Consider the following 26,176-nt stretch of genomic DNA (forward strand, 5'->3'; position numbering starts at 1 on the left):
CGCAGCGAAGCGCAATCGCAAGGCAATCAAAATGGATTTGCCATAATTATATGTTAAGCAACTCTTGCACTGAATGTACATACTCAATAAACATACATAAAGTAAAGAACAAAAATGTTAAACCTGTTTGCTATTTGCGATCTAATTTTAAGAAGAATTTTAGCCCAATTGAGACTGAGGTCAGGGGCTTTGACTTAAGGGGGGCACAAAACTTTTGCACCCCACCCCCCCTCCCCATAATGTTGACCCTTTCCCATGGTGAGATAGGCTGTCATCTCCCCCCCCCATGCCCCTCCATATTCAGTCAAAGTCAGAGGCGTCGCTCACTGAGATTTCTACCTTAGTTATTAACTTAGCCGGGTCCGGTGGATTCGATTCTAGAAGGTCCCGGTGGAAAAATGCCGAGATTTGTCTGATCACGCCTTCCGTCGGATGGAGAAGAAAATGTTGCCCCCGGTCAAGCCTAGAGGTTAGGTTAGGTGTCCAGGTCGTCTCCCTGGGTCCTGTCTCGATAGAATCTCTGGTCGGCACTTGGATTCACAATCCAAAAAGTCCTTCAGTACAAACCCCGGGGTGGATGGGAGCTTTGGTGTTATTTGTAATGTATCACAAACATAATTATTCAAAATTGCTTGAGTTAACGATTTGTCCGCTCTTTTAGACAAAAAATTACAGTTCATTGAATTTCCTAGCGGCTTAGGTCAAACAGTAAGATACTTCCAGTTTCTACGACCAGTGCACAAAATTCGACCACCTCAAGCGTGCAACAATCAGTAGTTTACCAGCGTGTGCACTCGCAAGAAATTATCAATCGTGGCTAATGAGTCCTTTAATACGCATTTCTTAAACTGATTCGTGTTATTTAATGATCTAATTAAAAGGCCGATAATAAACAAAACGGATCCACCATTGACATTTACAAATGTAAACACTTGATTGTCTCACAACTACACTGACAAGTTCATATGTGTAGCAGTATGTCAGGGGAGACGTTTCGGCAGTAGCTCACCAGGTAGCGCTAGTGTTGCTGTGATTTGATGAGTTTTTGCAGGAACTATGGATTTCAAAAAAAAAAATGTATGGAGAGTCACGTCTGTTTGTCTGTGATTCAATTATACTGACCAATCACCCCATGCACACAAACAGCCACACAAAAGAGACAAAAATTATCACGAAAAAACAGGACTGCGCGTCCCGAGAAGCACTGCACTTATGATGGCATTATTCAATTATACTGACCAATCACCCCATGCACACAAACAGCCACACAAAAGAGACAAAAATTATCACGAAAAAACAGGACTGCGCGTCCCGAGAAGCACTGCACTTATGATCAAGATTTTTTGATATGTTTTAGGGGACAAAAACCCGCAACTTTTGAGGTCATAGAAAAACGTGGTCAAAAAAGCTGCCGCCGAGTTATGAATTTTTGAAAAAATAGTGATTTTTGGAAAAAAAAAAATAAATTTCATGCAGAAACAAATCTGACGTAATTTTTAAATATAAAATTGAATTTCCAATCGAAAAGTACTCTAAAGATTTTTTGATAAAGGCTCTGTTTTCAAGATATAGTCACCGCGAAATATTTGCAGATTTTTGATTTTTAAAAATAGTGACCATGAGTGACCATTTCTAAAAACATTTTTTTGAAAAGTTCAGAAAATTTGCTATAAAATTGTGTAAGAGACATTGAAGATTGGACCTCTGGTTGCTGAGATACAGCGGCTTAAACAAAAAGAAACACGAAAATTGAAGTTTTCTAAGCCTCACCCAAACAGCCAACCATTTTCTAATGCCGATGTCTTAGCAACTAATGGTCCGATTTTCAATGTTAAAACATGAAACATTCGTGAAATTTGCCGATTTTTTGACCATGTTTCTCTATGATTCAAAAGTTGCGGGTTTTTGTCCCCTAAAACATATCAAAAAATCTCGAAAATCAATAAAATATTGCACGTATTCCCGAAAAAGACACGTGGCATACCAGCCTCGAAACGACGCGCCGCACTTTCGGCAAATGCGCGCTGTCAAATCCCATACTGTGCGTTTTGTTTTTGTTGATCTTCTTCTTCGAATTGCATGGCATTGTTGCCGGAAATGTTTTTTATTGGCGATTGTCCACGCTCCATACAAAAAAGATTTATTTTTATATGGACAATTGTCCACGAAGGGGAGGGGGAGGGGTTCAAAATCCCCTAAAAAGTGTCCACGTGGTTTATGGATGGTCCCAATGACCTTATATTTTTTTTATTCTATAAAATATAAATGTCTGAACATTCCAATAAATTGATCAGGGCCCATGTAAATTTTTATGGGCAATGGTGAAAAATACGCTTAAAAACATTTCTGATCACTATTTTTGATTTTAAGATAAAAAAATTAAATTGACAAGACAACATTTTACGACGGATCAACTATAGTCCCTTTGGAACGAGCTGTCAAGAAGTATACTTTCTTTCAAGAAAGGCTGCGATGTTAATTATCAAAATTGATTAAAAATTCAATTGTAAAACCTTTGTAGTCATACAAAGGGTCATACAAAGGGTTATTGAACTCAAAAAATAATCTTTATCGTTGTGAACAGTAATATCAGCAATCTAAGCTTTAGTTTTTAACTTATAGAATTTTAAAAGCGTTAAATTTATATTTTCATGAAGTTTTGCTTACGAATTTCCAAACCCTCTATTTTTTAATGTTTTTGAATGTTTGTATTTTTGAATGTTTAAAATTAAGAATTAATAAAAAAAATTCATTAACTTTTGAATTTAAAATGATCGAATTTAACGGGTTTAAATTTTTGAATATTTGTTTATTTTACATTTCTTTATTTGTAAATGCCTGAATCCTTGATTTTTTTTGCCAGAAAATTAAAAGATTTTTGCTATGGGAATTCCCATAAACTTTGAAAAATATTTGCAACGACCTAAACCGGTTACCAAATTATATGTAATTTCCAGTCTCATTCACATGCACTCAACCCCCGGTGGTTGGTCACTTTTTCGTTTGACACTTTTGTAATTTGTACCCAGATGGTTTGACAAGGTCAAACTAAAAAGTGACGAACTGTCACTTTTTACACGGCGCCCACGCACACTACCAAAACAAACGTTTGGTTGTGTGCGTGAACTCCGTGTAAAAGGGGTGTCAAACTAAAAAGTGACCCCGTTCGTTTGACAACAGTTGGTGTCAAACCATCGGGGTTTGAGTGTAATCAATTCCAAATTGGGTCCTAAAATGAAGCTTAGATTGCTGATATTATTTTTCACAGCGATAAAGCTTATTTTTCTGAGTACAATGACCCTTTGTACGACCATATAGAGCTTAAAATGGATTTTTAAATCAATTTTGAAAAATTAACCTCGTGGTCCTCCTTGACAGAAAAGCTCCTACTTGACAGGTCGTTCCAAGGGGACCATAGTTGATCCATCGAAAAAATGTTGTCTTGTCAAAAAAAAAAATTTGCAATAAAATGAAAAAAAGTGATCAGAAATATTTTTAAGCGTGTTTTGTACCGTTGTACATAAAAATTTAAATAGGGCTTTAGTACCCAATTTCTTGAGGTGATTTTTATCGAGAAACTAAAAGTGAGAGTGTGTGCAACATGGAGTTAAACTTTCTGTGAAGTTGCTGTGAAGATTACCATAGCACTTTGAAAAGTTTAACTCCATGTTGCACGCACACACTCTCACTTTTAATTTCTCGATATGGAGTTTTGCGTCCCTTCCGAGCACTGCACAAGTCGTTTGTTGGACTTTGTCGAACAAGCGGAAAGCTAGAAGACAGAACGACGATTTTCGTACACGTGGTTTCAAGCTTTATACAGCTGTCAGTCGTTCCAATTGGTGAATGTGGAAACGAAAATTAAAATTCAGTAACTGTTGCATTCGAATTAGTGAATCCGCTCTTTACAAAAAAAAAACAAAAAATGGATTAGTGTACAGACATTTTCCCCTGCCAATACAGTTCTTTCATGGCAAATCATTTCGAAATCAAAATCTGACACCCCTTGTTCGCAACCCGGTGCAAAAAGTCCCATCTGTCAGAGCTCTGTTTACGACCGCGGCGAGAGCGTACTCACTTTCTGGCAACACGGCCGCTCCCAGTCGCTCTCTTCAAGCGTTCCTCTTCAGTTCAGTTTACGTTGAGAAACCGTTGGAAGTGGTCGTGTTGAGGTTCGGTTTCGTTCCAGGTGTAAATTAACAGTTTTTTCGCGATCCGCGCGCGATTCAGGCAGACCAGCAGTGGAAAGAAGCACCGTTTTTTCCCTCCTCTTGTCGTGAAAAGAGGGAGGGTTTTCTTCTTTTCGCTCTGCTTTTCGTTCGTTGTGCAAATAGAACGCAAAGGGCTCTCTCTGCCCAGAAGCCAAAAGTTTGCGAAAGTGAAGTTGAATAAGTGTTTTTGTGAAATTGTTGAGCAACTTAAGAAAAAAGTCGAGAAAATTGTAGTGTTTGGAAAATTGTAAGTTGCTGAAATAAAAAGCACTGTTAAGAATAAAAAGTGGAGGAAAATTTAAATGAAAAATGATCATTATTCCTAAAATTATGTAAAGTGAAATTTATGTGTTAACTCTTTTTGGAGTAAAAATTTGTTTGGAAAAATTGTGCAACAAGGATTACTACACCAGTCTGCGGAAAAAAACAAGTTCAAAAAGAAACAAGTTTTTTTTTGCTGACCTCCCGTCACAGCTGAGTAGAAACCGAAAGGATATTCAATTTTTGAGCTCGGGCAAGCAGCAAATAAATAAAAACTCGGTAAGTTTTCACGAAAAAAAGCCTCACCATTAATTTGACCACATGTTCCACATTAAAATAAAATGAAGCAAAATTCCAATTCGATTCTTTGAGCAGCGAAAAAAAAAACAAAAAACAAAATGAAACAAGGGGAAAGAGACTTTCAGTCCAAAATTTGATACAATCAACAGCCTTCCCTCCGACCAGCTATGGCCGTTCCCTTTTTCCTTGTTCCCCGAAAATGAATTAAGTGGGTGACATAATGGCAGATTTTCTCTGGAGAAGGGCCGTGCCCCGGTTGCCAGATTTTCCTTGACGTTGAGGAAACGTTGCTAGATATTTTATTCAATATATTTTGACAATTTGCTTTTGTAAAGCTCTATAGATTGTTTAGTAAATATATTTAACGCTAAAAAAGCTATATAAACGTCATAAACTTTGGAAAATATTTGCAACAGCTTTACTGCGTTACCATAATTAAAAATTTGATGAGTTTGGTAAATTTTACATGAGTAGCGATATAATAAAATTGGTCACTCAAAATTCAATGTTCTAATCCCCCAAATTGTTCTCACTCTTGAGACAAAAAAAAAGAAAGTTATAATCATATTTAAAAAAATCAAAATGCGAGCAGTTATAATTTTGATTTAAACAAAAAAAAAATTAATTTTGATTAATGAATAACAATGCATCATTTTTTTTATATCAAAATATAAAAATACCCTGGAATGTGAGTAAAAATGTGTTTTTTTCTCGTTTTGTTTGATGTTTAACTTAAACAAATGTAGGTTGATTTATCAAATTGTCGGTATAAAAATGTTTTTTTAAGATTTTTGTTTGTGATGCCCTAAATGTTTAATTTTTATACAAGTTATTTTTTCAAATTTTTGTACAAACTGTGATTTTTTCTCACTCTTGAGACAAAAAAAAAGAAAGTTATAATCATATTAAAAAAATCAAAATGCAAGCAGTTATAATAGTGATTCAAACAAAAAAAAAACTTCATTTTGATTTAATGAAAAAAATGAATCATTTTTTTTTTTATCAAAATATAAAAGTACCTTGGAATGTGAGTAAAAATATGTTTTTTTCTCGTTTTGTTTGATGTTTAACTTAAACAAATGTAGGTTGATTTATCAAATTGTCGGTATAAAAATGTTTTTTTAAGATTTTTGTTTGTGATGGCCTAAATGTTTAATTTTTATACAAGTTATTTTTTTAAATTTTTGTACAAACTGTGATTTTTTGTTTATCATATTTTTTTGTTTCATAGAAAAAATGTAAATTGGTGTCAAAAATATCATAAAACAATGTGAAGTTAAATGCTCAACACGAATAGTGTAAAATGTGTATTGCAAAGCTCTTCAAGAATTTGAAAATATTTCTCAAAAAATATGCTTGGAAACTTGACGTTTCGACAAAAAAGCAGATATTGCAATTTCGTAGATTTAAGTAAATTTTCGACTTTTCCGATTTCCTGAGTTGATTGGCCACCCTGTATATTATTGCAGGGTTGCCAGATCATTGGGATTGGAAAGCTTATTTATTAACTTTTGTTGCAATGCACAGTACAGTAAGACGGTCCTGGATAATATTTACAGCAAAGCTTCTTGTAGATATTTGACCTTCCAAAAAAGGTTATAACAACAGACCGGGTTGCCAGATATTCAAAATTGTTTCTCAAACAAATTGCTGCTGAAAAAACACTGTAAAATCAAAACACAAACATACTATTGAATTATTTTTTAATAATACTTCTTGAGATGCAATGAACTGTTTTTATTTTTGGTTTTTGGAAAAAAATAATAAAGAATGGGCTCTTTGGACATTCTCAAAAAATGAATAAATAGGTCCTATAAACATAATAGCTTATAGGACCTTTTCAAAAAATAACTCTAGGAATTTATTAATAAAACTTAATACTTGTGCGTTGAACAGTAAACTGATCTCAATAAAAAAATTGGTTTGTCTTTTCTACTACAGTCCAGACTTGATTATTCGAAGGTTTGTATGGTAGGGGAAATCTACCCTTTCCAATCAAACACCTATCTTCGTCATATGGAGAGTTTGATGCTCGATTAAAGCTCCAAAAATACTATTTGGGCTATAAACTTACCAGCAACAGCACCGCCTCGAGTAAGCACGCAAATGTATGCCACTTACTGGCCAAAAAGATCACATTTAATGCACTTTTGATTATAATTTGTATTTTGCGAGACCACTTCTCATCATTTTGTTGGTACACACAGTGACACACACGAGAATCCCTCAAACGCTTAATGAATATCGCCAAAATTAACTTTTCACTTTCGCTTACTTTTTCACGGCGCTTAAGATATGAAATTGCTTCCAACTACCGGCAACATGTTCTTTTGATCATTAGTAAGGCACTCACTTGAAGAATAATCCCGAAAAATGTAATAAATTAGCAAGCGCCATCAAAAAAACAAACGCGCCAAGTCGTTTGACGTTTCAATTTTCACTTTGCATTCCAATCGAAGGCTGAAGAAAACCGAGCGAGAGACGAAGGCAAAAAAGAACAAAGGCTGGCCGTCAACACCACCAGCAGCACAGCCAGCGATGCCAGGAAACTTTCCCTATAAATGCCACTTTTCGTGAGTGTTCGTTTGAACTGTCAGCGCAAATGGCAACACTCGACAGAGTGTTAAAAAGAACTAAGCCGATATTAGAAAAATGGGCGTGGCCCAATGCATTCGCCTCGATTAGAATACCCTTGGGATTTTTTTGTTAAATGCTTGGTAAAGAAATAGAATAACTTTTAGTGAAAGTGAAAATAAACAGAAATGTTCACAAAAATTTGCTCTACTCGTTGGTGTACTTGGTTTTAGTAAAATTCAAGGGAGACTCTAGATTATCCAGCATCATTCAAACACGACCGCTTATTAGGATTAAAATGGGTAGATTTCCCCTACTTCGGATAATCGAATCACGATGAAATTTTTTTTTGCCTTTTTTTCATTTCCGTACTTTTAGCATCAAATTCGAGTTCTGTGACCTCATTTTAGTCAAATTTTAATGGTTGATAGGGGACCATCCATAAACCACGTGGACACCTTAGGGGAAGGGGGGCAGCGATTTTCAACGCTCCATACAAAATATATTGGTTTTGTATGGAAATTGTCCATGAGGGAGGAGGGGGTCTGTGATTTCAAAAAAGTGTTCACGTGTTTTATGGATGGTCCCTTACAAATAAAATTAAAAAAAATGTATTTTTCCATGAATTTTCAAAATTTCATCACCACTTTTTTTTAACCGCCATCTTGGATTTAAAAATTCTAAATGACTTAAGGGGTTACATACATGTATAAAATCACAAAATTTCATATTACCAAAAATTTATTGAATTCATTCAAAAGATGATTTTCAAACACCCCTGAAAGTTTCGAATCACTGAGTTGATTTACGGGTGCCACGATATCTCGAGATGTAATGGACCAAAATGGCTGAAATTCGGGTTGAAGACTCTCAAGATTTATCCTGTGTGCATGACGAAGCCTGGTTTTGATTTTTTTCTTTTTTTTTTAAATACAAAAATCAAGACCTGACGATTGTTTATATGAAAAACACAAAAATATTTTTATCTTTTTTTTAAATATTTTTTTTGAAGATCGGCCTTCGTCATGCACACAGGACCGGTTCAAAAAGTCTTCACCAAAATTTTGAGCCGATTTGGTCAAGGTAGTGTTGAGATATCGTGGCACCCGTTTTTTTTAACTGCTAACTTCAAATAGCTATATCTCGGCAATGATACAACCAAATGTCTTCAAATTTGCTCTGATAATATATGAAAATGTATATTTCAATGCCTTGAAAACAGATTTTAAATAACATTAAGTGTGTGCTCACACCAACCTCTGATTTTTTGTCGATTTACATGTATGTAACCCCTTAAGAGTAGTCATTAGGGTGTTTCATCCAAACAAAAAAGTTCTCAGAATCTGGCAAACCGAGGTTCCCCTAGTAGAGGATACCCATAGGGACTCTCATGCCAAATATCAGCCCATTTGGTTGAGAATTGGCCTGTCCCCAGCGGTTCAAAGTTTATGTTACTATGGGATTTTATGCGTTCAATCGTTCACAGGTCCGGGGACAACATGGATTCCCTCGGAATAGATGGTGGTCAATGAACAAATTCCAGAAGGAATTAGGGTTGTCCATTCTGTCCCCAAGGTGCGCATTGGATCGACGTCCGGTGTCTCCAGAATCAATGATTCACCTTTCAAATGTACGTATTGTCCCTAATATGCTATGACGGCTAGTTGAAAATTACGACGCTCCATGTCAGACGGTGAACACGTGGGAAAGCATCGATTGCAGTTTTATTACAAAATCATCATGTTACGTTATTTGGAATAGTTCAAATTGTTACAGGAACATCAATAACTATAAATTTATTACTTTAAAGAATGTTTCTGAGCCAAAACTTGAGTTAATACTCTGCCACGTGTTCACCGTCTGACATGGGGCGTCGTAATTTTCAGCTAGTAGTCATAGCATACTAGGGACAATACGTACATTTGAAGGGTGAATCGATGATTCTGGAGACACCGGACGTCGATCCAATGCGCACCTTGGGGACAGAATGGACAACCCTAATTCCTTCTGGAATTTGTTCATTGGACCATCCCCTACACACCTGTCTTTATTCCGAGTGAATCCATGTTGTCCCCAGACCTGTAGGAACGATTGAACGAAAAGCATAAAAATCCCATAGTAATTTAAATGTAAACTTTGAACCGCTGGGGACAGGCCAATTCTCAACCAAATGGGCTGATATTTGGCATGAGAGTCCCTATGGGTATCCTCTACTAGGGGAACCTCGGTTTGCCAGATTCTGAGAACTTTTTTGTTTGGATGAAACACCCTAGTAGTCATACTAAAGCTCAACAATCAAAAATAAGACAACAAAAAAAACATTTTTTTTTTCGTGATTCGATTATCCGAAGTTATGATTATTTTGCCAAAGCCTTCGGATAATCGAGTATGGACTGAATAATGAAAGTTTTACTTTTTGTCCAAAGAATCATAATTTTGAAAACAAATACATATCAGCGACTTAATGTCTTTTAATCAAAATACATTTTTTTCAATGGAATCTCATCATAATAAAAGTTTATGCAACACGTTGCAAAACTTTTTTTTATGCGCTTTCCGTACATTTATCTAAAGAGGCACTCTGTCGAGCAAGCTTGATTACTACGACGATTGCTGAAAAAATCGAGTTTTGCAACAAGTTCATTTGAATTTATTTTTTTTCAGTGTGATTTTTTTTTCTCCATTTTAGTTACGTTCAAGACAAGTCAAAACAAAGTGATACTTTTGGATACTCGTGCTGATAACTTGAACATTCCATTACTCAAATGGATACTGAAAAGTACTTTTCAGCATTGTTATTTTTGGCAATTAATCGTAGGGCATTTTGTCATCCTAGAATGATGAAAAAAATAAGAAGTTGCACTACGGAATTGCAACAACAAAATTTTTAAAATCTCTAAAACATAAAGTTATATGAAACAATGTATCAAATATGATTTTGTTTTTTTACTGGCAACATTATTTCTCTATTATCCCACGGGACTCCGACACGAACACCGCCCGAGGCGTCCATAGAACGGAAAGAGAAAGGTTGTTTCCCCTCTCACCCAACCAACCAAGCAGAGCAAGAGTAACTTTTCAGCTATTCCTTTTCCCTTCAGGGCTTGGCGCTCCCTGCCCGGTTGTCAAGGATACCCAAGGCCAGTGTAGATTTTTGGAAGGGGTCTCACCAAGCCTACTGAGTTGAGCTGTTACAAGGCAAAGACGATTGAACGAAGAGTTTCATTGTGGCAGCAGAACTTGAAGAATGGATGAAACTAGAATTAGTTCGCTCGTTCGTAGTGGAGATTGTTCTTGCCGACGAGATTAACCAGTTTAATTTGGTTTGGTTCATTATCAGATTATGCTGTACCACGCGGCGTAGATTGAATTTTGCCGACTAACAAGGTCACGTCAGACAAACGAAATCACGTGGCTAGAGAGTGCAAAAAAAAAAACAGATATTAAAAAAAGTTCAAATGAAATATAACCCCACGTCACGCCCTGGAAAATCTCCGTCGCATGCAAACACGCAAATTTGCTATTATTTGCGCGCGCTCGATGAAACATATGATAAACAAGGTTCAAGGGAACGACGACGACGCCAGGACAGGTAGCGGGAAGAAGGTTCATCATGCAATGCTGTCCGGAGACCCTTTTTTATGTGGGCCAAACCGAATCGGTTGTGCTTTCTTTTCGCACACAAACTTCAGGTAGAAGGGAAGAAGGCAAAAAAAAGAAAAAAAAACTACGGGGAAATCCGTTAAACACCGGCCAAGGTCATTGCGTATACGAAGCGCTTCCTCGCCGGAATTCGCAGCAGGGTGCAACGAGGAACCACGTGCGTTGAAGAAGGCACCGGTACGTAACAGTACCTACTACAAATTCCCCACCCGCGAGAATGTGGAAACTGATCGATATCTGTACCACTTGGGAAGTGTGGAGTCGGTGGGGAACACTTGGGGAAGAGGCTTGTTTTGTTGGGGAATCTGTGCCAATTCTTTAATGGTCTGGCAGAGAACACCAACTTGTGGAGCTTTGGTGGGTTGGTGGAGACATGGTGTCGATTTATACACTACAATTTTGTTCACAATAGTTATAGAACTGGCAATTGTCTTATTTAAAAGAATTTAAAAATTCCTAAATCAATAATTTTTGATGGAAGCAATATTCAGCTTCAAATAAAATTGGTTAGGGCTGGCAACTCGGTCATGACATGTTGATTCTTAATTCACAATTTAATGAGATGTCGATGTACTAAAGGTTTATTCTGTCTTGAGAAATTAAAAAATCAAAGCAAGTTTGGTTGTACGAAAAAATGTCGTGTTTTTGCTTCGTTCTTAAATGTGTTGCTTTTTGATATCATTTTAAATAATGTTTTGCCATTTGGGTATTTTTAAGATTGACAGTAAGAGATATTCAATAACACTTAAAAAGCAAAAATTTTAAATTTGATTTATTGGACTTTTTTTTTCTATTTTTTGTGTTTTTTTTAGAATATCTGTCTAGTAATTTGCTGCTGTTAAACTGAACAATAAAAAAATAATAAAAAAGCAATTTGAGCAGTATAAGGCTTTCTAGTCAGAAATTTACCAAAATGTTAAGAATGTTACAGGAGTTAGATTCAGTTGTAGATTTGACCAATGTCTTTGGTAAAATAAAAAATATTCGCCAATATATGCTGAAAATTGAAGATTAAATCCAAAAGTATCTATCAGGAAAAATCAAAACTCGGCAAGCTAAAAATAGACACACGGAAAAAATATCCGTCCATTATTTGAAAAAAAAAATGATTTCAGAAAAAAAAAACTTTTTTATTGTCAAACAAGATTTCAAAAATCATATTTAAGATGCAATTCTTCGAAAAATGTTTAGTTTTTTTTGCTATTTATGAACATTTATTCAAGAAAAAGCACTCCTGCTTTTTTTTCGTGAGCCTATATTTACTTTCTCGTTTTTATTTTTATTTTTCCTGATGCTTTCGGATTTAATATCCAATTTTCAACCATTATTTTTTTCAAAGCATTGGCAAATCACATGAAACAAAGTTCAATCAAACAAAATAATTTCCTAGAAATTTAAATTTTTGAAGTTGATAAAATATATTAAAAAATCGTTACTTGATCCACCCTTAGGTGGTCGGCGCTTTCCTCACATTTAAAGAGTGCTATCCAAAATGCAAAAAGTGCGTAAATAACACTTAAGTACTTATAACTTTTGATAGAGTTGTCAGATCTTCAATGTTTTGAACGCGTTAGAAAGGTCTTTTGAATACCTATCCAACGATAGGTTGCATGAGAGCAATTCTCTACGAAATCGGTCTTTTTTCTTCAATTTTAATTTTTGTATTTTTTAATCCGGCTGAAACTTTTTTGGTGCCTGCGGTTCCAAAGAAGATTGTTGTTTGATATAATTTTCGGCAGCTGTCCATATGATGTGAAAATTAAAATCTGTATCTTTGAATTTGATCGATTTGTGTCTTCGGCAAAGTTGTATGGATACGGACCACAAAAATAATACACGGTAAAATTTGGTGATTTTTTATTTAACTTTTATCACTAAAACTTGATTTAAAAAAACACTATTTTTAATTTTTATTTATATGAGAAGACATAAAATGCCAACTTTTCAGAAATTTCAGGTTGTGCAAAAATCACTGACCGAGTTATGAATTTTTAATCAATACTGATTTTTCAAAATCGAAATTTTGGTCGTAAAATTTTTCAACTTCATTTTTCGATGTAAATCAAATTTTTATTACTATTTTGATAAAGTGCACCGTTTTCAAGTTATAGCCATATTTAAGTGACTTGAAAATAGTCGCAGTTTTCATTTTAAATTAGCACATGTTTGCCCAGTTTTGAAAAAATATTTTGAAAAGCCGCAGCTCTATTCTGCTTGTTTCCGAGCCAATGCATTCATTGATTTTTGAGTTTCCCCAACAACTCACCAATCTGTCAATATCCGATTTTTCGATTTCAATGTTAATATATGAAACAATTGTGAAATTTTCCGATCTTTTCGAAAAAATATTTTGGAATTTTCAAATCAAGACAAACATTTTAAAAGGGCGTAATATTGAATGTTTGGCCTTTGTGAAATGTTAGTCTTGATTTGAAAATTCCAAAAATATTTTTTCGAAGAGATCGGAAAATTTCACAAATGTTTCATATATTAACATTGAAAATCGGACCATTAGTTGCTAAGATATTGACGATAGAAAATGGTGGGTTGTTTGGGTGAGACTTAGAAATCATCAATTTTCCTGTTTTTAAACCTTTGCATTGCAATATCTCAGCAACTAAAGGTCGTATCAACAAAGTCCAAATAAGCAAAATATAGAGAATTTTCTCAGCTTTTCAAAATATTTTTTCAAAACTGGGCAAACATGTGCACTAATTTAAAAATGAAAAACTGCGACTATTTTCAAAAAGTCACTTAAATATGGCTATAACTTGAAACGGTGCACTTTATCAAAATTTCAGTAAAGTACTTTTTGATTGCAAATTTGATTTTACATCGAAAAAAGTTGAAAAATTTTACGACCAAAATTTCGATTTTTGAAAAATCAGTATTGATTAAAATTCATAACTCGGTCAGTGATTTTTGCACAACCTGAAATTTCTGAAAAGTTGGCATTTTATGCCTTCTAAAACATATCAAAAATAAAAAATTAAAAATAGTGTTTTTTGTAAATCAAGTTTTAGTGATAAAGTTAAATAAAAAAATCACCAAATTTTTTACCGTGTATTATATTTTTTCCAGTGTAGTCCGTATCCATACCTACAACTTTGCCGAAGACACCAAATCGATCAAAAATTCCTTCAAAAGATACAGATTTTTGAATTTTCATACATCATTTTGTATGGACAGCTGTCGAATTTGTATGGAAAATTATATGGACAAACTAATGATGCAAAATGGCTTCTTTGGGCATACCGAAGGCACCAAAAAAGTTTCAGTCGGATTAAAAAATACAAAAAAAATCGAATGACCGAAATCCTAGAGAACTGCTCATGAGAGATCCGAACAGCATTTTCATCAAAATATCTGAGATCCGGCCTCGAAAAAGTGTGTAAATAACACTTAAGTGCTTATAACTTTTGATAGGGTTGTCAGTTCTTCAATGTCTTGGACGCGTTAGAAAGGTCTTCCAACGATAGGTCGCATGAGAGATCCGGACAACGTTTTCATCAACATATCTGAGATCCGGCCTCCAAAAAGAGTATAAATAACACTTAAGTGCTTATAACTTTTGATAGATTTGTCAGATCTTCAATGGCAGATCTTGGACGCGTTGGAAAGGTCTTTTAAATACCTTTCTGAAAATGTATAGCATGACTGGTTTTCTTACAAAAACCACCCTTTTTACAATCTTCCGGACTTTTGCTAACATTATTTTTTAGCATAACTTTTGACCCCAAGACGGATCGAATGAAGCCAAAACGGACAAAATCGGTTCAGCCAATGTCGAGATAATCGAGTGACAATTTTTTGATCAACATCCCACCACACACACAGACATTTGCTCAGAATTTGTTTCTGAGTCGATAGGTATACATGAAGGTGGGTCTAGAAGGTCTTATTGAGAAGTTCATTTTTCGAGTGATTTTATAGCCTTTCCTCAGTAAAGTGAGGAAGGCAAAAAGGATTTTTTCTTGTAAATGAAACATTTTGCTCTTATTTTTTAACTCGCATTAACTCGGAAGTTATTGGTCCTATTCTGAAAATTGCTGTTCTTTTCCATAAAAAAAAAAACAATTTAAAATCGAAAGTGCTTAAGGCGTTTTTATTTTTCAAATGCCGGATAAGATTTTTAAATTTGAAATTTATTAAGAGCAGAAAATTTAACAATTGTTCACTTTGTTTTTATGTTGAAAATCTACCCAATAGTTTCTGAGATGTAGTGAGTTAAAAAATAAAGTCTAATTAGACACTGAGAAAATTGCGCTTTTGACAAGAATTTTAAGGTTGATAAAAGTTGAACCTGCCTTTATTTTTAAAACGATGCACTTTATCAAAAAATGTGTTCAGTCAATTTCAAATGTATTTTTTTATTTTGCTTTTCAATATTTATTTTTTTTTTCAAAAATATTTTTAAGCATTTTTCCTGTACCATATTTTGCTCCATTCTTTAGTCTAGCGATGCATTTTCTGTTTTTTTCTAGAATTCAGCTATTTTTTATCAACTATTCAAAAAATAGTTTTTTCTGTGTACTTTTTTTTTATGAAAAGTCTATATTAGAATCTACAACTTTACTGGAGATACAAAATCCATCAGAAAATACCTGCCCAAGATATACACCCAAAATTCAGAATCGAGATAATCGTTCTCTCAAAATTTATTGAGGGCTCAGTGCCAAAATCGATAGAATAATGGTACCAACTCACACCATCATAACAAATGAGTTCATTCGTTAGTTGAATCAATAAATCTCCAACAAGTGTCATACATCGACTTCTGACTTCTCCATGGTCACCAAGCTGTGGTGGCCGAGGCAGCTAAGTCATTGGATTGGTTTGTCAAAGGTCTCTGGTTCGATTCCGTTGTCGACACTTTAGGTTTTTTGTTTGACGGATGAACTTTTTTTGCAAATGAACCTCGAGAGAATAGTTCTATCGCCCATCTCGAGCTGTGTTCTCTGCGTCCGTGAATGGTACCACTATTCTCTCGACTCGAGACCATCATTCTCTCGGACTAGCGCTGCCAGTTTTGGGTGTAGATTTTAGAATATGTATATACAAAGCAAAAATATAATTTAAAGCTAAATTGAAAACAAATAAAACAATAAACACGTCGCCACCATGCAAGTTGTGTGCATGTGCGTTTTCGAACTTGCAAATTTGCAAATTTGATCTTGCATCTGAAAAGTATTTTTGAAATTTTGCTCTTCAATTTTGTTTCTTCACAAAAATCTGTTTTTTTTTCAAGAAAAAAAAATTGAACCATTAGTTCTCTAAAACACAGATTTTTTTTCAAAATTCATTTTTTGTGATAAAAAGACAAATACCAAAAGACCTTAGCAAAATCTACAGATTTGCCAAAGACACCAAATCGATCAAAAAATATCTGCTCAAGAGTAAAAAAAAATTACAAAATCAAGAATATAGCTTGAAGCGTAATAAAAATGTGTCGCCACCATGCAGGTATAAATAACAAAAATGGAAATGTACTACGAAAGCCGGATGACGAGGATAATCTCTTGGTGCGGAAAATGATTGATGTTTGGGCAAATTCGGAGCGCACGTGAAGAATGTTGAACGGTCGAAATTCCGGCATTTCGCATTAGATTAGGCATTGAATCTGATTTGCATAGCTGATTTGGTAATGGAATGTTGTCAAATTAGCTAAATTCTCTACTGTCCAAACTTTATCTGATAGTTTTATGAAAATTTGACTTGTTTTGATCAATATTTTTGCGTTTTATTTTTTTTTAAATTATTATTTTTTAGTTGGGTTGTAGAGTGTTAATTTGCCTTGTTGTCTACTTTCAGTTCAATTATTCAATTTGCATGTTACGATAACAAAAAATGCATCTGCAAGTGCTTCGATAATGAAGCTTATTAGCCATAATTTCCTCGCTCTTTCAGGTGTTTCTTTTCTCTACGCAAATTATAAAGTCCTAAAAGAAAACATATTCAAACGATTAATTAATTTAACGATAAATTGCTCCCATCGGCAACAACAACAACAATCAAGATTATTGCCTCACCGATGGCAATAAAAACAAAACAACCCCATCCGATCTTTGCGCCGGACCCATTTCTCCCAATTTCGAAGCTCGTTTGGTTATCCACCATACCTGGGCGGTATTTGGTGAGCCCATTAGAGCGTTTGATGGTTGATCTTCTTCTTCTTTCTTTTTGCTGTTCACCATCAGATTGGATCAATCCGATTATACGCGAACGAACTAAATAAAAAAAAACAATTTCTGCAATGGAAAATTTGATCAAATTGATAAACCGTCTCGTTTTTTGTTTAACGAAGCGTTTGGCCTCCATTTTTCTTGCCTGCTTGGTGCTGTTGCTGTTGTTATTGTTTCGTAAATTCCACCAAAATTCCTTCTCTCACGTGGTTTGCAATTTTGTGGTAGGCGATCGGTCAAGCCACAAGTTTCGTGGCGCAGTCGTGGCGCGATGTTTGGAAATGGACTCCAAGGTGCTAGTTCAAGTAATTTGTGTTGTTAAAAATCTTGAAAACATTTCAAGAAAGTTTTGCTTTTTGACGATTTGTCCTCCACTAAATAAGAGCTTTTGCTACTTGCTAATAGATGTCGCGACATGCAAGTGTCATTCTTGCATGCAAGTTCTTTCTGTAAGCATGCCTTGCGTTGCAAGTTGCTTACAAGTAGAACGTTCACTAATTTTGAATTCGTATAGCCAAATCAATACTGTGCTTCATTTGTTCAACATACTTCCACATATTGCACCGATTGAATTCACCAAAGCCAATCAAATTTGCTAAGTAATCACCTCATTTGCAATTGCGCTTACCTCTTTTACGTAAGCGCGAAGCAAAGTCGGCAGAAAACAATGAATGAATGAATGAAAAACACTACAGAAAAGTAAAAACAACAACAAATAGAAGGAACTCGCCAAACAGGAAAGAATCCATACATCGTCGGGCGGTCGCGAGGAGCATGGCGTGAAGTTCAGCCATAATGACGAAAAAAAAAGAAAAATAGCGCAATTATCGATGGTCCGATGGTCGGCCTTTCTCCTTGGAGGTGGCGTTTCGTTGAATTACAAATAACAACAAAAACCTATATAAGTTCAACTAATTTTGTAAAATAGAAATGATTTTATGTTGTGTCTACATTGAATACTAAAATGAGTAAATTTTCGTCACTTGCGCAGATCATAGTATGTTTTAAGGTAATTTTTTGCAAAAGCTCGGTTGGGAAAAAAAACTTCCAAGAATGGAGCAAAATTAGCCACGGTCGCGGTTAGCTCAGCGAAAATTGGCGCGATGTGTACAGCGACGACCAGAAGGTAGCTATTAGTGTAGAGTACGCGAAGAAAAAAAAAGGTAGATGGAAAGAAGAAGTTGAAAAAGTTAGTAAATAGCTTACTAGCTGTGGCGAATTTGAAAGTAGCCGAAACAAAACCGCTGTTAAAACCAAAAAAGCTGCAACCATTTGAAAGGTAGCCGTTTGGTTTTTTAGGTTGAAAATTCGAGGAGCTTTAAGTAGATTCAAATATGCTAGAATTTGTGATTTAAATAAAAAAGTGAAAAACATCAAAGAAGAAGAAGTCTTAAGATTTATTTAGGCTAAGCAGAACTTTTCAAACATAAAAAGAAAAAAATATACAAAAATTACATCTCGCATATGTAATTTTACACAGTGCCTTACGTAAGATTACATTTTTCCTGTGACAGATTTTTTTTCTGAAAATGTAATTTTACATCAAAAACTGGTGAAAATTTCGTCGCTTTTGTAGTTTCGTTTTTTCAAATGATAAAGTAGGTGTCATTACATAAAAATATGTATATTTACACTTTTAAATTTACTACTTTTTTAATGTGCATTTTTGCTCTTGAAAAATACTTAAAGAGTCAAGTCTAAAAAAATTATAAAGATCAAAATGACCAAAATGACCAAAAAAACAAACACAATTGCCAAAAAGCTTAAAATATCAAAATAACCAAATGACAAAAAATACCAAAATGACCGAAATGATAAAAATTATCAAAATACTAAAATACAAAACGCCTAAAATTATCAAAAATACAAAAACTACAAAAAATGACAAAAAATTACAAAAAAAATGACGAAAATGACGAAAATGACAAAAATGACAAAAATGACAAAAATGACCAAAATGACCAAAATGACCAAAATGACCAAAATGACCAAAATGACCAAAATGACCAAAATGACCAAAATGACCAAAATGACCAAAATGACAAAAATGACAAAAATGACAAAAATGACAAAAATGACAAAAATGACAAAAATGACAAATATGACAAATATGACAAAAATGACAAAAATGACCAAAATGACCAAAATGACCAAAATGACCAAAATGACCAAAATGACCAAAATGACCAAAATGACCAAAATGACCTAAATGACCTAAATGACCTAAATGACCTAAATGACCTAAATGACCAAAATGACCGAAATGACAAAATTGACCAAAATGACCGAAATGACAAAATTGACAAAATTGACAAAAATGACCGAAATGACAAATTTGACCAAAATGACCAAAATGACCAAAATGACCAAAATGACCAAAATGACCAAAATGACAAAAATGACCAAAATGACAAAAATGACCAAAATGACCAAAATTACCAAAATTACCAAAATGACCAAAATTACCAAAATGACCAAAATGACCAAAATGACCAAAATGACCAAAATGACAACAATGACAAAAATGACAATAATGACAATAATGACAAAAATGACAAAAATGACAAAAATGACAAAAATGACAATAATGACAATAATGACAATAATGACAAAAATGACAAAAATGACAAAAATTGAACCGAGCAGCCACCCTGTCTCGGTTCTATTTCTAGCAGGTCGAGCATAAATTTTCACCTTCTCATCCCAAGAAATGCACTGCACGTAAAGTTATGTGCCAAACCGCTGAAAATGACATCCCAGTTGTGGCCAATTATACCAGGACGCTCAAAATGTCATAAACAGTTTGAGACAAACTGTCGATTAGACGCGAAACACCCCGCCGGAATGCTGTAGACACGTTTGGATACGTTTCTTGCTTTCCAAGAAGCTCGAAATTCGAACTATGCAAAAAGAAGACAGCTGCATAATTCAGCACTCTCGTAGAGCAGTTATTTATGTGCACCCCGGTTTTATCCGTCTGTAATTAGATTAAGCTTTTCCTCTCACATAAATTTTCCCCAAAATAATCCGCCTCTGGCTTCTTTGCACAAAGGTGGGTTGCACCGCTTGAAGAAAGAGGTGGGCAGCAGACGAATTTATCTCGTTTGACCCCAAAAAAGTGGTGTTGGCAACATAGAGGCAACAACCAGTTTGCTCACTTGAAAATCGCAGGCGTACCCCGAGCTTGGCATTTTTTTTAAATTGCATTTCGTGATGAGCTTATTAATCCTCACGTTTTAGACGAGGATGAGGAAATCGCGATGAAAAGAGGCAATCCGAGAGTAGGGGAAGCTTTTTTGCTACTCACTAACAGATGGCGCTGCTAAAAGTCACCGATCTTGCGTGCAATTTCTCCCAGAAAGTCTAACCGTCTGACGTAAGTTGTATGCGACTTTTGCCCAAAACACAACAGAAGCAACCTTTTCCCCTTCAAAATCGCCATTTTCACACTTTTGGGTTTGCTCCGAAAGATGCGGAATTTTCGCGCACCTTTAATGCCGGTTTGCGTGCACGCGGCGGCGTCACGGTTCGGTGCCCGTCTAATGAAACTGATACATAAGGCTGCAACGCAGCTGCGGTCGGCATCATTTCCCAAAAAAATAAAAAAAAAGAAGGCCGGACGGACGTCAGATGCAGCAGTCGGCGCGCGTTTTCAATGCGGATTGCGCCGCGGTTGAATGCACTTGGGGGGGTTCAATCTTTACTGATGAAAAATGCAATTTCGTGGGGTGCCATTGACAATTTTTGGGCGGAGGTGGGGGAAAATTCGAGTGGAACAGCAGACACTTTCATCGTGCTTCAATAAGTGGTCACTTGTCCATGGCTTCAGAAGCAGCTCGGACACGCTTGAATGATTCGTGAAAGTGAAATTTGCATTTAAAGGCGGTTGCTGGAGTTTATTGATTGAGTAATAAAATTGAATTCATGAGCTTCTGCTACTAGCCAACAGATGTCACCGCATTAAGTTGCTCGACTTGCATGCAAGTTTCTTTTTGTATGACTTGTTGTTGTTTTCAAGTTTGAGTCGTCACCATAGACGTTCTATTTAAATTCGCCCTGTTGCGTTCCCTCGCAAGTTGTTGGCATAGCATCGTCACGTCATCATCATCATCGGTGGGACACAGCATAAATCGCAGCGCGGATGTATCACGGTCCATTTTCGCGGTTGGAATGCTGGTAACGCTGCCAAGTTTCCACCGAGCCGGCGGCGGTCCGGTTAGAAGAAAATACGATGGTCTCCGAAAAATTGCCCGCATTCCTGTTGACGTGTGTTTGTGTATGTGCGAATCAGGGTGCCAAGAATGATGAACCTATGCTTCATAACCGGAACACGGACTCTTTTTAGTTATTTTAAACCTCTGTGTAAAATCTGGGTGAATCCAGCTGTACGCAAAAGGCTACAATTAGTTTTTAAACTGTATGTAAAATTACATGCAGAAATATGTAGTCGATCAGTATGGCGAACCCACTTAATGAAAATGTAAAACTCACATTTAAATGTTTTTTTTTTTAGCAGAAAAAGTCTAGAGCTTTATTTGAAAAGGCCCAATAATTATAGGGAATCCCATAGCGTATTATGCAATATATGTTCACACACAGTTGATATGCATGCTTTTGCATGCGATTTTACAATCAGATTTTTTTCTGCTTTGCATGTATTAAGTTGTAGATCATTTAGTTTGTCATAAGAGGCAAAATGCGTGTAAATAAAAATCAATCGGTGTAACATAATTTTTGCATTATTTCAAGAAATTTTATTTAATTTTACATGCAGAAATACGTAGCTCCTCAGTATATATTGTCTATAATCCTTCCCACTTTTGAAAAAGGCGGATAGCAGTGCGGACAATGAAGTGACCTCTCGGAAAATCTATCTTTTTAAATATTTGTGAATGTGTGAATCATGAAAATATTGTTAAATTTAAAATTAGATTACGGGTGTTATTTGGTATAATTCCATTTGACATATTGGACCTTTAAGGTGACAAAAATTTAATTTTCCTTTTTTTAGAGGAACTTGACTTACAATAAATGCTGATTTACAATAAATGATTAATTTTTCCTTCCTTTCCTTCTGACACAAGTTGAATTTCACCTTCTTTAACGGTGCACATCAACCACAGCTTCTGCACCTAGATTTTTGTTACAGACATTTTAGTATCTTCAAAACTACGGGAACTATCGATATAATTTTGCATTCATCCCCCCTGGTACTGTCCACAAAGTAATTTACAACAAAGTTTGACTAAATTTTACAATCCCGTTGTTGCAGGATTGGGTCCGTAAGTTTGACAATTTTGGAATAATAAGACAACCATTTCCTTCGTTGCTATGCACCCTTAAGGGAAGGGAAAACTGCTTTGGCTTGTGATAACTGCAAACAAGAGTTGAATTTTTGCTTTAAAGTTTTTTTTTCTTGTTTCCTTTCTTGTTTCCATAAGGAAAAACTCCCTTGACTAAAAAAAACAAATTTAAAAAGTTTTTTAAGTGAAAGTTCCTTAAAGAAGTGAAAACTCTCCTCCTCCCTTTTAAAGTTAAAATTTAACTCGTGTCAGTCAACAGAGTTTGACTGGCGTAATATTTCCGTCTTTATTTCACGCATCACGATCGAGATTTCTCGATCTTAATGTTACGATCGTAATTTGTCAATGGTATGTCAAAAAAAAAAATCCTAAGCTTCAAAAATGTCTTAAATTAATAGTAGTTTATGCAACAAGTTGCAAAAAGAGGATTTTTTTAGCACGAGTCGTACATTTATCCAACGAGGTTCACCGAGTTGGATAAATACGAAGAGTGCTGAAAAAATCAAGTTTTGCAACGAGTTCCATACAACATTTTTTGCAATTCCAAAAAACACACACTGAGTGAAATGTTATGTCAAATTTTCATGTATTTTGTAAATAAACCGTTTAAATCAAAAAATGTTGAAAAGTGTTACTTTTCGAAACAAGTGCTGAAAAGTTCAACTTTTCAGCATTTAATTCGAAAAGTGTTTTAAAATTCTCGAAAAATTCAAAATACAAAAAAATTGAAATATAAAAATCATAATTAAAAAGAAAAGAAATTGTTAAAATTTTGAAATGAAAAACAAAAAACAAAATTTCTGAAATTCATGTTTTTATTAGTATCTTAAAAAATCAAAATTTTAAAAATTTTGAAAATTTAAAAAATTTGGAAATTTTGACAATTTTAATTTTTTTTACAAATTTGGAAATTTTGAAAACTTTAAAATTTTTAAAATATTGGAAATTTTTTGTTTTTTTTTTTGGAAATTATTAAAATTATGGACATTTTGGAAATTTGGAAAAATTTTAGAAAATTTGGAAATTTTGGAAATTTTTGACATTTTGGAAATTTGGAAAATTTTTAGAAATTTTGAAAATTATGAAAATTTTGGAAATTATGAAAATTATGGACATATTGGAAATTTTGAAAATTTTGGAAATTTTGAAAATTTTGAAAATTTTGAAAATTTTGATAATTTTGGAAATTTTGAAAATTTTGAAAATTTTGGAAATTTTGGAAATTTTGGAAATTTTGGAAATTTTGGAAATTTTGGAAATTTTGGAAATTTTGGAAATTATGGTAATTATGGTAATTAGGCCGATGCAAATATTTAAAAAAGTTTTTGTCCCTCGGCCCTGGCCGAGGTCAAGGGGGGGGGGCAAAAAAATAAAAAAATATAAAAATTTAAATAACAAGCCATAGTCTTCACATTTAAATGAAAAAAGTGTTTTAAAATGCATTTTACACTAGTTCAGTTGTTTTGCAATCATTAGTTTTCAAAATATCTAAGATCTGACAAAAACAAAAATTGTATCGAAAAAAAAAGATTTTGCATCGAAAATTTTCAAAAAATCTTAAGATTTTTTAATAAACCCAAACATGCTAAAAATGATTTTAAACGCAGGAGAATGTATTTTAATTTGATTTCAGTTGGTTGCACTTGAATTTTCATTGAAATTTTGAAGTTTATTGTAAAAATATTTTTTTTGCCCCCTGATTTTTCGGACCAATTTTGAAGGGGGGTGACAAAAACTTTTAAAAATATTTGTACCAGCCTTATGGAAATTATGGAAATTATGGAAATTATGGAAATCATGAAAATTTTAGAAATTTGGGAAATTGTGGAAATTTTCAATATTTTTGAAACTTTGGAAATTTTGGATTTTTTTGGAAATTTTGGAAATTTTGGAAATTTTGTGAAATTTTTCGACGTTTTTGCTATCAATAGTTTGATTTTTTTTTATTCAAGACTAGCATTTCAAAAAGGCCTTACATTAAATATTACGATAAAAAGTTAATTAAACTTCCTTGATTTTTTTCCCATGTAGTTTTAAGCATAGCCTACAACTTTGCCGAAGGCACCAAATCGATCAGAACATTCATTCTCCTTATGGTGAAGCCGTTGATCATTTTCAAAGTAAATTGATCATCACTGTAAAATATTCTGTATTAAATTCAATTCAACGAATTTCAGCACCAAAAGGAATCAGCATGGGTCGGTTGTTGCCTTGTTGAAGCCACTGAAAGAATGTTTGATCTAAATCAAATGTGCTTCAAAATTTTCATAATTTTGTGGCACAGTCATTGACGTCCTGGTTGGCAATCATTGATTAATGACGGTTTCCATAACTTAACAAGGAATGGGATAATCGTTACCAAAAGGAATCAGCATGTGTAAGGCACTTTTCTAAACAATTTGTTGAAGGAATTTTGTCAAAATATTGAAAGCGACGCAAATTTTTTTGCGAAATTCTATAGATCTGCAATATGAAAATGTATGTTACGTTTATCATAGTATTGACGAATTTTTTTCTTTCTTCAGCTGAAACCTTTTGCAAAAAGCATTTTTCGGTAATTTTTGTCATCCTTTTTAATTAGATTTGAGTTATTTTTAGAATATGCTGAATATCAGTTCAAATCATCGATAAAAACCAAATTATTGCAAAATATTTGTATTTGTTAAATCTTTTCCTTCAACGGCCTCACAAATTCTCTATTTAACATTCATAAAGGTAACTCTTGTTCGCTGAACTCTTCGATCTAGAAAATTTGAAAAATGGGCCAAAAGCTTCATTTTCAAACCCATTCCAACGATTCCAAGAAAAACCAAACATCCAAAGCCAAACCCTATTATCCAGTTTGAAGCATGATTGCGACTCTGTTTCCGCGAAAGTTTCCCTTCGCTGGTTTCATTTTTCCTTTGTTTTGCCCTTAGTTGTTCAAGGGCTTCCATCTCTTCGATTGTTGCACATTTTTTGTTTTTATCAATCATTTTTCCTACATTAGGACATTCACATTTAGTATTATCCACACGATTTGTTTTCTGCAGCATCAGCGACGTCCCGTTGGGGACTTTACCGGACAGATCTTCCATTAGCAGTCCGTCACCGTTGTCGAAAAATGTTAGCCTAAGTTTTTCACCAACAGGACTGTTACAGTACTCTGTGTTAATTTGAATTGCGTTATGTTTGATGCACAACTTCGATTGCATATCACTGTAATTTTTGATGTGCAGAACATAATCCAATGCAAGTGTACGAAAATAAACTGAATGGCACACCAGTTCAATACAATACAATTGTTCGAATGGCAAGAAAAATCTCTGTCTTGTTTCCCAGTCTATGCATTTTCTCTCTGGAGAATCGTTCAACAAATTTAACAGATGATCAGAGTCGCTTATATTCAGAGCAGTTTGTTCGGGGTGTGAATAGGACCTTTTGCTACCAATAAAACGATCTAAGAGCTGCCTAGAACAGTTGGATGAGCTTGGAATAGAGCAATCACTGAGGACACAAGAGTTTGCACTGGCCACAGTTAAGGAAATTGTCCCAAACGCAAGGATTACGACGATGTCCGCTGACATATTGCCTAGGTTGTTGATCGCTGTTCGTCAGTTTTCTTACTGCCTGCCCTGGGTGGTGGAAATTGTGAGTTCACTCTGGAAACGATTTCGAAACAAACTAATTTTCTTCATTTAAG

The 26,176-nt window shown here is 34.5% G+C and overlaps 1 protein-coding gene across 1 annotated transcript in view; it reads left to right on the forward strand.

The window, feature by feature from the left end:
• Positions 1-4,145: 4,145 nt before the first annotated feature.
• LOC6034073 (myosin-9) overlaps positions 4,146-26,176 on the forward strand; it is a 95,458-nt gene continuing 73,427 nt past the window's right edge. The window contains exon 1 of the mRNA XM_001844396.2: positions 4,146-4,751. The gene's annotated coding sequence lies outside the window, so the exon portion shown is untranslated. The remainder of the gene's footprint in view (positions 4,752-26,176) is intronic.

This window comes from Culex quinquefasciatus, chromosome 3 (assembly GCF_015732765.1).
Source record: "Culex quinquefasciatus strain JHB chromosome 3, VPISU_Cqui_1.0_pri_paternal, whole genome shotgun sequence".
Taxonomy (NCBI): domain Eukaryota; kingdom Metazoa; phylum Arthropoda; class Insecta; order Diptera; family Culicidae; genus Culex; species Culex quinquefasciatus.